General features: G+C 47.7%; 1 protein-coding gene across 3 annotated transcripts in view; it reads right to left on the bottom strand.

The window, feature by feature from the left end:
- BCL2L1 (BCL2 like 1) overlaps nucleotides 1–12,065 on the bottom strand; it is a 50,731-nt gene that overhangs the window by 3,616 nt on the left and 35,050 nt on the right. The window lies entirely within an intron of this gene.

Here is a 12,065-nt window from a genome sequence, read left to right as displayed (position 1 = left end):
CATTTCTTCATCAAAAGGTTAAAAGAAGCCATAGTCAAGAGCCTTATTTTCTGGAGTGTGGCTTTAACTTGGGTGCAGCTGACAGTATAAACTGTGTCGTTAGAACTGCACAAAACTCGCAGCAAACAAGTACCGAAGAACAGCCTAAGAGAAGCAGACAAGAGGCTGCAGTGAAGACACCCAAGATCCCGTCTAAGGTGCCCTGGAAATCTCCTGTGCTGACCAAATAAGAGGCATTGATGGCCTGGAGCATCTTGGTCCTGCATTCCCTGATTTGCAAAGTGGCCTCTAACAAGCAAATTGCTTAGGAACGTCAAGAGGACTCTTGAAGGATCCTTCCTCAGTATCTGTAACGATATCAACAGCACTTCTAGCCCCTGATCCTACAATTGCGAATTATCTGAAACCAGGATTCACTCTACTTGCCATATTTTTGTGTGTCTAAGATGCCCCCATGCATAAGACGCCCCCTTTTTGGGGGGACTCCAAGTTAAGTAAACACCCCTCAGCACTACCCGTGTATAAGACGAGCCCCAATTTTAAACCTAATTTTTTGGTAAAAAAACCCTAGTCTTATAAACGGAAAAATACAGCAAGTTTTATTTTTATGTATCACATTTGTCACACTGTGTGTGGTGATGGGAGCATCAGACAAGGGCAGGAGAGAGGAGAGACCTCTCCAGACATTTGGAATACGGTCCACCAAGCCAGGGCCAATTGCATTCCACACATCAATGACTGCATGGCCTAATAAGCACATAATTTCCTCTGACTGCACAACTGAATATCCTGCAGCATCTCAGTTTCCTTTTTTCTGCTTTTTTTTTAAAGCTTCTAGTCCTTAAGCCTGCAGAAATTTGAAAACTTGGGCAGTGCTTAGTGAAAATGCCAGAAGCTAGAGGGAGTTTGAGCAGGGCTTCCAGATCCTTAAAGGTTCTTGGTTGAAACAGATGCAATAGAGATGCAATAAGCCCACGTCCCTTCCCAAAGCCAAGCAGAAATTGTACAACAGAATAAGCAAATATGGGAACATGCAATCTGTACAATATATGTGGGACTGCGGGATTTGGGTTTTGCCCCCACCGTCTTTTGGGTGGGCACAATCCTTTCCCTTAAAGTTCCTGCGCAATCCTTTTCGGCAAAGCCATCCCAGGGGAAGCAGTTTGCTGCGGAAAACGCTTGCAGATTCTTTTGGATCAGCACTGCAGAAGGGTGCTGGGTGGGGAAGAGACAGGGAAGTGACATTAGGCAGTTTCTTAGCAACGGCTCAGAATAGATGCTTTTGGTGCTGACATAGTCTATCTCTTCAGGCCCCTTCTGCCCCGTCATTGGGGAAGGAAATGACTGGGAGTTTGCTCTGCGTTTCGCAGGGGTCTGCTAGGCAGACTTGGCGTCTGAAGGGAACCAAAAACCACCAAGCCCAGCTCACTGCACAAAAACACAGGGCCCCCAAGCCCTGGAAAATCCAGGCTCTTAATATATGATCAGGAGAAGCATGAGGCATGTTTCTGGCCTCCTGGTGGGAGTGGGCGGGTTCACTAACACAAGCGGTACCATGCCCCCCACCTAACAGAAGGATGTAACTGCCTTTTGGGGTGAAGGATGAATTTCTGCCGTTTCCCCTAATGGATATGAATTTGATGACTCTGCATTTTTATACAGAAAGTTTCAAGTGTTCAGAAGACTTTGCATCCCAGTGTTCCTTGCAAGGTTAGCCAAAAAGGGCTTCCTCTGCTGAAACCTGAAGCAGTTGTCTGGAGGAACTTTACGGAGGGAACAAGGGGCTGTTATCATCTGTGGGCAGAGCAATAGGGCTCTCTGGAGTCTGCTGTGAATTGTTTGCAAGACTCTTGAAGGACAAAGTCTTCCGCTTCTGTGGTGACCTTCATGCCGCAGTGACTGCAGAATCGGCTGAGGTGTCCAATGTCCGCTCTGAGCGAGTGCTGCGGCATCAGTTTCAGTTTCTGTGGCACGGCGATGATGTAGCAGCAATGCATCCGCCAACGTGAACGCCTGACCTTTGCCCCTCTTGCCTGACTAAAACTAGCTGGGTGCATGTGTGCTTGGCCGGATGGGCCCAGGATGTGCTTAAGGTGCCATTATGTGAGCCGTCTTCGAAATTCCCGAGGCGCCAGGCACATTTTGCGAGTGGAGCAGGTCCAACTGCAACCATGTGGAGATCTCTGCATGCCAAGTTGGCAACTGACATCTCCATCTAGCCGGCCCTTCCAGCTTTTGTAATCAGGCAAGCAGGAGAGCTTATTTATTGCACTTATATCCCACCTTTCTCTACTAGGACTATTCCTCATAGTTCACTTCCCTTAGTTATTTCCTACAATGACCCTGTGAGGTAGGTTAGGAGGATGTAACTGGCCCAAGGTCACCCACTGAGCTTCATGGCTGTGAGGATTTGAACCCTGATCTCCCAGGTCCTAGTCTGACACTCTTAACCACTGCACCACCCTGGCTTCCTAGAGTACTTCTGCTATGGGGCAGCTACATAAATAAATATGGGGAAAGCAAAATATCACTTAGAGATGGATCTGAAATATTTCCCTTGAAGCTTGAATTTGTTTTATTCTGGATTGTTTTATTTGATGTTTTAATGTGTTGCAAACCACTTTCAGATTTTTTTCTTTAAAATATAAAGCGGTATAGAAATGAAAAGACTAAAAATCACCACAACAATAAATTCAACTAGCGAGGGGAAATGGCACCTAGACATTCCATGGTGGTGACCGCAAACTAGGTTTAAGGTGCATTTGGCAATCAGCTTGTATATCTAAGTTTCTAACACTATCATCTGATGAGCAGGGATTTGGTAATTCTGCTGTTTTGGCTGTGCAATCCTGTTCCCTGTGCAGAAAAAGCAGAATTAAACCCATCAGCTGGTAAAATCAGTGGTGTCAGCTGACAGGTGGGTGGCTATGGTTTGGAGAAAATGGCCTCATGAGCCAAACTGGACTCCCTGGCAGGCCAAGGTTGGACCACAGGGCAGCGATTCCTCACCACTGATGCAAATGGACAATTGCCAAGAAAATCCAACACGGTCACATCTGACTTCCAAAGAGAAAGCTTCCCAAAAGTGAGGGGACTGGTAAGAAGGAAAGTGAAAGGAAAAGGATATATATTTTTATATTACACACACACACACACCATTGTGTGAGTGCTTTGCAAAGAGGGACCTGCAAAGCAAAGTGCTGAAATGACAATCCCTAGTGAGTGACTTCATACAGCATACTATGTACCAGCCTTCCCCAATCTGGTGCCCTTGAGATGTTTTGGACCACAACTCCAATCGACACAAGCCAGCATGTCCCCCGCAAATGTACCTAAATACTCCCCAGTTCATTGTCTGCAAATGGGTGAGAGGAGCATTTTGTTCCGCACTATCAAGATGTCTTGATTTTATGTACGTGCTGCTGTCGTTTTAAATTGTTTTTATGTAGGAAGGATGAAAGTTGAATGTCCAAAGAATGTTTTCTCCCTGAACATTTGGAATATTTGTGAACATTCCAAGCTGTCTAATCAGCTCAGTTGCTCAATATCGCTAAGTGGTATACAGAAAACTGAAGCAACAACAGATAACAAACAAAAAATATTACAAAAATTCACAGGTACATATAAAAATGTCTACATTAATATAAAGTCACTAATACAGTGGTACCCTGGTACTCAAATGACTTGGCTCCTGAACAAACGGCTCTCGAACACTGCAAACCCGGAAGTGATTGCTCCAGCTGTCGAACATTTTTCAGAAGCCGAACGTCTAACGCAGCTTCCAATTGAGTGCAGGAAGCTCCTGCAGCCAATTGGAAGCCGCGCCTTGGTTTCTGAACTGTTTCAGGAATTGAATGGACTCCCAGAACGGATTAAGTTTGAGAACCAAGGTACCACTGTATATATCAGGCTTCCTTAACATCAGCCCTCCAGATATTTGGAGACTACAATTCCCATCATCCCTGACCACTGGTCCTGCTAGCTAGGGATCATGGGAGTTGTAGGCCAAAAACATCTGGAGGGCCGAGGTTGAGGACGCCTATTATATATAAATCAATATCAATTCATTATCCATCTGGCACACCCTCCTTCCCAGCCTCCGTGTTCTTACCCAGGGTGCTAACAAACTCCCAGCTCACCCACAAAACTCTCACAAAGAGAAGAGTTCCTGCAAATAGCGGACATCACCCTAGTTTCTCACGCTAGACTTGTTTTGTACAGGCAGCCCAAGGTGGAGGATACTTCTTCAGGCTGCCCACAGCTGTGTCCCATTCAGCTGCCGTTCCAGGTACAGTAGGTTAGCTGAATTTCCCAAGGGGTCCAATATGTGAATTAACGCCTGCAAATTATTTATTCCACAAACGAGGCACAAAATCGGTACAAACTTTGAAGTGCTTATAGACACAGGCTGGGGAAGCACAGTACAGCCTGGATTTCAGGACGGAGGGTGCAGCTACCGAGAAAAGGCAGAAAGGCTACAGGCCCTTGGAACACAAGACCCATCACGAGTGGGGCAGTGGGAGGAAAAGGCACAAGCTGGAGGCAGGAGACACACCACGAGGCCTGGCCGTGCCGAAAGCAGACAAGCTGTGCTCAGTAGGAGGTTGCAGGGAAGAGAAAGCGGCACTTTGTTCTGGCCGAAAGAAACACCCGCAAGGCATCTGACCCACTTGCCAAGCTGGGGGGCGGGGAAGACCCTGAGGACAAACACCACATGAATCCAGCGCTAGGACAAGTCACCCCTTGGTCCAAGGATTGAAAGAAGTGCCAGGATAGCCCACCAGAAACTGTACTGCACACCCCTGGCCCCACTGAGACGTTCACCACAACCCTGGCTGCCCTACAGGCGCGTCTTTTCGAAAAAGCACAGAGGAATGGGAGAAAGAAGTGCAATATTATCCAATTTAAAATAAAATAAAAACAGCCAATTTACAATCCAATTTGTTGGATTATGATTTGACGGATTTGTTAACTGGATGTTCTTATTGGAAAACTAATAAAAATGATTTATAAAAGAAAGAAAGTGCAATATTATGCAGCCTGCCTATTTCATACATCCCTTGAGCGCTTGATGAAGCCTTCCCTTGGCCTCTGCTACCAAGCGTCTTCAAGCCTTTCTGCTGAGGTTCTGCAACCCTCTCCAATTTGGCAAAATGATTTCTTGAGTCCGGGGCCCCTATGTGAAGGGCTGGTGCAGTCCCAAGGAGGACAAGGCCCATGACTTCATCCCACAGAGGATATGGTACTTCTGCTAACGCAGCCCAAAATAGCCAGGCCTGTCGCCTGTCCCATCCCTCCTTGCCACAAGATCTGTCATATGTCTGGCTCATTCTTAGTTGGTGATCTTTTATAACCCCCAGATGCTGCTCAGCAGCTAAGGTCGCCACTCTCAATCCCCGGTCCCCACCGCTGTTGGCCAGCTGCACATTTGAACATTGCCTTCAAGTTCAACAAACAGTCAAACGACAGCAGAGCGTTATCCCCCTGGCAGCCCAGCGCTGTTATCAGTTCTTCCATGAACCCGGCGGGGAGAACAAAGGAGCCACAGTGCCGTCTCTGGGGCTTTGCCCAGCCTTGGGAAAGTTTCCCAGGATGGCATTGCAGAGAGCAGTGGGGTCGATTTCCTTGGCTTTCGCCAGCTCTCCTGCCGAGGGACGGAATGCAGAAGAAGGTGCAAAACTGGGCGGTTCTGCAAAGCCGCAACAGGCAGTACAACAAGCTGATTTACGGTGCGTTTTCCGGGAACCAGCCTTGGAACAGGGAAAGCAATACCTTAAGGGAGCCATACTTCGCGGAGTATGTGCAATATTGCAAGATCCTCACAGTCAACTAACATAGAGCCTACACTCAAATGTCTGGATCTGGGGAGCGTGCGAACGCATGTGTGTCAAAAGATGTTACTTCTAGTCAGGTCTCATTCGTGACCTGCCATTGGAGAGCTTCACCATCACCCCAGCCTCATATTGCAAGTGAAAGATGGTCAGCAGCCCTGGGCCTTCTTCTCTTCTGAAGCCATGACCACTTGAGGCCAGCTATGGAGCCCCCTCTTTTATGCCCCACCTCCTCATTTAGGAGGGAGCTTGCTTCAGGCTAGTGGCGATGGCTGTTACCTGAGATGGCCCCACTTCTAGGAATTTCCGTGCCTACAGAAAGAGACCTGCCTGACTCCTGCTCTGCAGTCATTTAGCAAAGTGGCTTAGAGCTTCTTGCACTCGGTGAGAGGCTGTTGATTCAGTGAAGCTGTGATTTGGGGCTGTTGGGCTTTTCCAACTAAATCCTATGCTGTTTTCATTTTGGTTTTAAATGGCTTTTATGCCTCCTCTAAGCTGCCTGAAGTGAGTATCTGAAAGACAAAGTGTGACTCATCAGATAGGAAGGTAGGTAGGTAGGTAGCACCCAGGAATATCATTCACACTGACCTCTCACCTGCCCTTAAACAAATTAAAGTTAAGAACATAAGAACATGAAGAGAGCCTCGCTGGATCAGGCCAATGACCCATCTGATTCAGCATCCTGTTCTCACAGTAGCCAACCACATGCCCATTATGGGAAACCTGCAAGCAGGATTTGACCTTGCTTCTTGCAAGCAGAAGCATCGTTGCCTCTAACTGTGGAGGCAGAGCATAGCCATCCTGGCTAGTAGTGACTGACAGCCCTCTCTTCCATGAATCTGTTTAATCCTCTTTTAAAGCCATCCAAGTTGGCAGCCATCTCTGCCTCCTGTGGCAGGGAGTTCCATAGTTTAACTCTGTGCTGCATGAAGAAGTCCTTTCTTTTATCTGCCCTGAATCTTCCAGCTTAGGAGCAGAAGCACCTCTGGCTGGGTCCCTCTCCAGCCTCTGACCTAGGCAGGCATTATTGGGATTGTTCCCTGGACAGATCAAGGGCAGCACCCGTCATTTAACAGATCTGGAAAAGCAGGGATGTGCGCTCCATATCTCCCCCTCCTCTCTCCACCTGCTTTCAGAAACCCGCTCCCCCTTTGCAAAACCTCAGCAGGGTTCCCCGGGCTTCCTGCAGAACTGCCAAAGAACTGTGCCACGCACAGCAAGGCCACCGATGACATCAAGAGCTGCAACCGTTGCTAAGGGTGCTGGGAGGTGTTCCCAGCCTTGAGGTCACAGGGGCGACCGACAGACAGCTAGCTCGCCCAATGGCTTGTGTCCAAGATCCCCACTTCGGAACGCGCAGAACTCCCTCCCTCTTGTTGTCATAGCATCCCTGAAGCATCCCAGCAGGGTCTTCCGCCATCATTTGGTCCCAGCCCACTTTGGCAACCCATGTGAACAAGAGGCTGGAGCCCCTTCCCTGGAAGGAAACGCTTAAAGCATATGGGGCATTGGGGTTTTTAAAAAGATGACTTTAAAGCGCGTGGGCATGGCAGAATTTTATAAAACTAGGCCTGGTGTAGAGTAAGCAGGCACAGTTTTTCTCCCTCTCTAAAATATACCATCAGCATCAGCAACAATTTAGTTATTGCCTTCTACACTGTCATCTCAAGGTCATGCACAATAAAAACAGCAAAAAAAAAAAAGTTTGAAACTCAAATAGTACTAGAACTGGGAGTTATCCAATGAAGCCGACTGACAGGAGATTCAGAATAGTCCAAAGAAATAATTAACTTGTGCACAAGAGGTCATGATGACCAATAACTAGGTGAGGTGGTTTGGGGGGAAAGGCTAGGCCTAAATTCTCCAACCTGGTGTGCTCCAGAGATTTTGGACGACCACTGGTCGCAACGTCCTACACCTGTGCTTGCTGAGACCGACTGGAGTTGTGCTTCAAAACATCTGGAGGGAACTAGCTCTCAGCTAGGAAGGTTTGTGGAAGCCAGGTCTTTCAACAGCTGGTAGCCATGATAGGGAAATGGAGCCTCCACACTCAGAAACTGGCTACCAGATGCTGGGCACAAACCACAGCAGAGGCCTATAGGCTGCTTGCAACGTTTGTGAGCCTGCTAGGGGCACCTGGTTAGCTACTATGAAAAGCAGGATACTGGGGCAGGTAGATGCCTGATGCAACAGGGCTCTTTTGTAGCACTTCTCACCTCCAGTCCAGCTTGCTGTAACCCCCCAGATCCAGTTTGGGCCCTCTTCCACCTCATCACCGGTCACAGCGCCGGTTCCTCAAGCGTTGCCAGGCCAAGTCATGGGGGTCTGCACTTTCAGCAATCTGACTTAAGCAAGAGTGGCTGCAGGGAGCCCCAACTGATGCCAGCCCTGCCTGTGCCCATGTGCTGCTCTGGCCATCTGCCTCAGGTTGCCAGGTCTCCATTTGGCACAAGGAGGTCTGAAAAGAGCCGTGTCTATGGCGTTGCATGACACTCAAAAGCCCCCTAAGCCCAGAACGACCATGGAAATGACAGGACTCTGCGCTTCTCTTTTATCATGTGCATGATGCTTTCAACCTGCTGTTTTAATAAGGCTCCCATTGACAGCAGTTTAGTAAAATAAAGCACTACCATTGCAGTTTTGCTGGTGAGGAGCAGAGGAACAGAAGCTAAGAACTGCTTTGCAGGATAAGAACAAGGGCTTCAACAGTGTGGGCAGATCATAGCCATTCTGGCTAATAGCTATCAATGGCCCTGCCTTACTCCATAAATGTATCTGATCCTCTTTTAAAGCCATCTAGGATTGTGGCTGACACTTGTCTCCTGTGGGAGGGAGTGCCATAGTTTGACTATGCCGTACGAAGAAATATTCCTCTGTCCTGAATCTTCCAACATCCTTGCACTGAAAAGACATCTTAGGTGGATACTTTAAAGGTAAAGGTAAAGGTAAAGGACCCCTGCCAGGTAAGTCCAGTCACAATCGACTCTGGGGTTGCGGCGCTCATCTCGCTTTACTGGCTGAGGGAGCCGGCATTTGTCCACAGACAGTTTTTCCGGGTCATGTGGCCAGCATGACTAAGCCGCTTCTGGCAAAACCAGAGCAGCAGACGGAAACACAATTTACCTTCCCACCAGAGCGGTACCTATTTATCTACTTGTACTTTGACGTGCTTTCAAACTGCTAGGCTGGCAAGAGCTGGGACCGGGCAACTGGAGCTCACCCCATTGCGGGGATTCGTCTAGGGCAAATCATGATCTCTCAGCCTCAGACCTCTAAGGAGAGAGCAGCAAACTACCCCTTTGGGCTGTTGTGAAGATCAGTTCACCATATAGCACTCCTGGGTTCTGATTTAAGAGGAACAATCGGTACCTCCATCTTCTTCTGTAGCTCCAGAGAGCGCTTATAACACAGCTGAGCTGGTATAGGTGCTGCACAGCTGTTTGTGCATCCTGTGATTTTTCAGATCATAAAAGGGGACAAGCAGATGGTCTTCTATGAGTATTCCCCCCACCCTGCCCTTTGCACCTTGGCCAATGTTGCAGGTGCTCCTGTGGGAAGCGAGCTGCAGTAACATGTGAGCATTTGCATCCCACTCTTCAGCCAAAAAGTCTCCCAGAGCAGCTTACATACGATCAGACTGACCACTGAGCAAACCGGGACGGCACTTTTGAAGCAGATATCCTGACTCTTCTCTTCCGATCTTACTCTGCCCACACTCACACAGAGTGTGTACACAGAGTTGAGATACCATTCCCACCCATATAAAGCAGCCTCCCCCCCCACCAGCCTGGTGCCATCCAGATGTTCTGGACTACAACTCCCATCAGTTCTGGTCGGCGCAGCCTTCAAAGGCTAAGAGATGCCTTTTCCCACAAGGCATGCTTGCAACCTGGGGACTCAACCCTGATTGTGTTTACAGTGAGAGCAGAAGCCTCCTCAGCCCCCTAACACCCAAGATGGTGAGGGGTGCAGGTACGGCTCTCGGATCTCCAGCCCGGGACCAGTTTCCAGGCAGGGACCAAAAGCGTGGCATGATGTCTGCAAAGCGGCGAGACATGCAGGGCTGCACGTTTGCAGAGTACAGGCTGGGGAGGGGGGAGGAGAAAGCGGGATGTCAGCAATGCTTAGGTTTCAGGCAGGCAGAGAGATGCTTTCCCTGCAGAAGACAGATGCTGGGGCCGGAGAGCCCTCTGGATAGAATCGCGTTGTGTTGAAGTGGGAAACGGAAAAGCAAGGCAGCCTGTCTTGTGCTGCGCACCAGACAGGGGGGCTGCCCTCGCAACAAGCACCCCAACATCTTGCTCTTGCCCTCCCACTTTCATCTAGAAATACACAAAACCTGTGTGATGTCACTGCATCACACTCGTGGTTCCCCTCTCCGCAGCAGGGGCACAGAAACTCTGGGCAAGGTGGCCAAGGAGAGCCTGGCTGCTGGGTCAGGCCAACGGGGACTCGCCTGGCGCAGCATCCTGCTCTCACAATGGCCAACCAGATGTCCCAAAGAGAAGCCTGCATGCAGGGCCTGAGCACAACAGCACTCTCCCCACTAGTGATTCCCATCAACCGGTATTTGGGGAGCCACCACTGAAAAGTCACCACCCTCCGCACATCCCTTGGAGGGGGCCTACAACAAAGGGGCTCAGATTATGACTGTGGGGCCTGAGTTGCTTCATGTGAGTAGAGGCAGTCCTTGTAGTATCAGGGTCCTGAGCTGCATAAGGTTTAATAGGTCAAAAGCGGCACTTTGAATTGGGACTGGAAACTAAGGAGGCTTTTCCTAATAAATGAAGAACCAATCTGATCATTTCTCAAATATGAGTATTTAAACTCCACCTACCAAATGTAGGCATTCCATCTTCACTCGATGAAAACCAACTGCTCTTGTCCACCTGGCAGCCCTACTTTGAGTTATTTTTTGCAACTTTCTGGTTGAGTGTGTGTGTGTGTGTGTGAGAGAGAGAGAGAGAGAGAGAGAGAGAGAGAGAGAGAAGGTAGGCTGAGAAGCAGTAAGGAGCAATACTGGAAATAAGAATGAAAGACAAAATTGTGCATGTTCCCATATTCTCGTACTTAGGCTGCAGTCCTGTACCTGCTTAACATGGGAAAAGAAGCCCCACTGAACTCAAGGGGACTTACTTTTGAGTAAACATGTATGGGATCCTGCTGTCAACTTTGCAAACTGTCATGGGTGCTGCTTGTTGCTAGCATCCATTTGTCCTGAAAGACAATGGAATGTGCCTCCTCTGCTGATAAAAATAGAATTTAAATATATTCCCTCTACAGGTAATATATATATATATATATATATATATATGGAAAGCAAGTACAACTAAAATAAAGAAGGCCTGGCTATAAGAATAAAACAAGTATAACTACTTTAACATGGCTTAGGGGTCAGATTTGCACTATTATTTCAAGAACAAAGAAGTATTAAAGGAGAACTTGTTTTAAATAAATGATTTAAATTGCCTCTTTTTTCTTGCTGATTTAAACCAATCCACCCTGTCTCTAATTAAGCAATGTGGAGAGTAAATGGAAAATTCTAACGATAAAGTCAGGAATAACACCTATCCTGAAATCATTTGGGGTCAGTTAATGTGACCCATCCTCTCTTACAGATTTTGGGGTGCTGGATCCAGATGTTAATGCCATTTGGCCACCTGACACTGCCTTTTGTGGGAAAGAACTAAGTGCTGTCATATCTTCAGAGAGAAAATAAGATCCACAAATCATCTGGGTTGCAAACACATGTGAGAGAAGTGACTGATAAAGAATGCAATACCTGTTTCTTAGGGTTGGTTTCTTAAAATTTGACATATGCTGACATTCAAACACACACACACACACACACACACACACACACACACACCCCACAATGCATTTATTACATCACAAAGGACTCCAGGATCATATGCAAGTGCTCTCACTGTAGACCTTGTGGCTAAAATTACAAGGAATTGTGAAGTTCCCTGCAACTTCCTCTGACCTCATCACGTTAATTTCTGAAGAAATAGTGGAAGGATGCCAAAAGACTGATGTAACCCTGTCAAAATACATATTAAAGGCACCTGAAAGGAATATATGAAAAATGACCAGTCTACATTCATAGGTTCTCAGAGTAGACTTCTTATGGCATTTCCCAACAGCCACAAATGATATCAACAGGAAGCAAAACGTCTGATGTCATCATAAGTGATGACCTAAACAATGCTTCAGCCAATCAGGAAGGAAGGG

Source organism: Podarcis liolepis (genome assembly GCF_965112155.1).
Source record: "Podarcis liolepis genome assembly, chromosome: 6".
Taxonomy (NCBI): domain Eukaryota; kingdom Metazoa; phylum Chordata; class Lepidosauria; order Squamata; family Lacertidae; genus Podarcis; species Podarcis liolepis.
The sequence above is the reverse complement of the archived record's forward strand: the minus strand, read 5'-3'. Positions and strand labels throughout refer to the sequence as shown.